The sequence below is a fragment of the Palaemon carinicauda genome, chromosome 23 (assembly GCF_036898095.1).
Source record: "Palaemon carinicauda isolate YSFRI2023 chromosome 23, ASM3689809v2, whole genome shotgun sequence".
NCBI lineage: Eukaryota > Metazoa > Arthropoda > Malacostraca > Decapoda > Palaemonidae > Palaemon > Palaemon carinicauda.
In genome coordinates, this window is record NC_090747.1 from 64948661 (window position 1) to 64951160 (window position 2500).

Consider the following 2500-nt stretch of genomic DNA (forward strand, 5'->3'; position numbering starts at 1 on the left):
CTGTTTATCAGTCTGTTTATCTGTCTATCCATCTTTCTCACTGTCCCGACAGTCTTGTATTCTAAGACTTTTTCTCTCTTTATCAGTCTGTTTATCTGTCTATCTTTCTTTCTCACTATCCTGACAGTCTTGTATTCTTAGCCTTTCTCTGTTTATCTGTCTATCTTTCTTTCTCACTGTCACGAGTCTTGTATTCTAAGCCTTTCTCTCTCTTGCATCAGTCTGTTTATCTGTCTATTTCTCTTTCTCTTTCACTATCCCGACTGTCTTGTATTCTAAGCCTTTCTCTCTCTTTCATCAGTCTGTTTATCTGTCTATTTCTCTTTCTCTTTCACTATCCCGACAGTCTTATATTCTATGCCTTTCTCTGTTTATCAGTCTGTTTATCTGTGTATCTTTCTCTCTCACTGTCCCGACAGTCTTGTATTCTTAGCCTTTCTCTGTTTATCAGTCTGTTTATCTGTCTATCTTTCTCTCTCACTATCCCGACAGTCTTGTATTCTTAGCCTTTCTCTGTTTATCAGTCTGTTTATCTGTCTATCCATCTTTCTCACTGTCCCGACAGTCTTTTATTCTAAGCCTTTCTCTGTTTATCAGTCTGTTTATCTGTCTATCTATCTTTCTCCCACTGTCCCGACAGTCTTGTATTCTTAGCCTTTCTCTGTTGATCAGTCTGTTTGTCTGTCTATCTATCTTTCTAACTGTCCAGACAGTCTTGTATTCTTAGGCTTTCTCAGTTTATCAGTGTGTTTATCTGTCTATTTCTCTTTCTCTCTCACTATCCCGACAGTCTTATATTCTAAGCCTTTCTCTCTCTTTATCAGCCTGTATATCTGTCAATCTAGTTTTCTCACTGTCCCGACAGTCTTGTATTCTAAGCCTTTCTCTCTCTTTCATCAGTCTGTTTATCTGTCTATCTATCTTTCTCAATCACTGTCCTGAAAGCCTTGTACATGTAGCATTCATCTTTCTTCATCAGCCTGTCTGTCTTCCTTTCTATCTCTCTCTCTCACAATCTCAGCAGCTTTGTATTCGTATCCCTCCTTCGTCTCTTTCATTTAACACTTCTTCTTCCTCCTGGGGTTTCGTCTTGCTAGTCCTACTCCTCCTCCTCCCTTCCCCTCCCCCTCAAAGAGAGAGCTAGAGGAGGAGGAGGAGGGAAAGGAGGAGGAGGCAGCACTCGGTCTACTCATTTCAAACCTCGACCTCATTACTCTCAACCGCTATTATATATCGTGGGTCGATGTACCTCCTCTAAACCGCCTGATGAAGAAACGACCGGAAGACAAGAAAAGGAAACGCAATGAAAAATCCGGCTGGAATTGAAACCTGGCGTCGTTTTTCAATGGGACTTTTCTCATGAAAGTATTACTATACCTTTCTCTCTCTCTCTCTCTCTCTCTCTCTCTCTCTCTCTCTCTCTCTCTCTCTCTCTCTCTCTCTCTCTCTTGTCTGTGTCTATTTTTAAACGCTTCTTTGTTAGATTTTTTGTGTTAAATCATAAAAAACTCAAACGTCAATATTCTAAATTCTGTTCGATTTTTGTTTTAGATATTAAAAAGACTAAGAAAATCAGTATTCTAAATTCTGTCTATTCTATTTCTTTCTACATTCTTTATTAAATTCTGTCTTTCCTACTGTATTTAGTTTTACATTCTTTACTGAATTCTGTCTTTTCTATTTAGTTTTACATTCTTCACTAAATACTGTCTTTTCTGCTGTATTTAATTTTACATTATTTACCAAATTTTGTCTTTTCTATCTAGTTTTACATTCTTTACAAACTTCTATCTCATATATCTCTGCTCTTATCTTTAGTTTTATGACTAAATCCTTCAACATAAAAATTGGATAATATAAAAATCTTTGTAACTTTTAATTTAAAGACATCCTATTTCTTCACCAATTTATAGCTTGACTTTTCATTCAGAAATGTTCTCAAATAAACATCTACAAATTACTTTGATACAAAAATTATTCATTTCGTATATTTTTGTAAACAAAATCTTCAAATAGGAGTTTATGCGGCGTTGGTAAATAAAATATACTTAATTTAAAAAGTGGTACGCGCTTGTACTTAGCAAAAATATGATTAGAATATTATTCAGCAAAGGTATGAAAATTATTTGGCTTTGAAATACAATCGTTGAGATAAACACACATGCAGGGAAAGACATATATCAAATTATTTAAATACCCACGCATACGCACAAGTGTGTGTATGTACTGTATATGAATATATATGTATATATACACACACACACACACACACACACACACACACATATATATATATATACATATATATATATATATATATATATATATATATATATATATATTGTATACTGTATACACAATAATATATACATTTATATATACATACAGTAGATATATATGTGTATACATTCATGTATATATATATATGTATATATGTATATATATACACACATATGTATATATATATATATATATATATATATATATATATATATATATA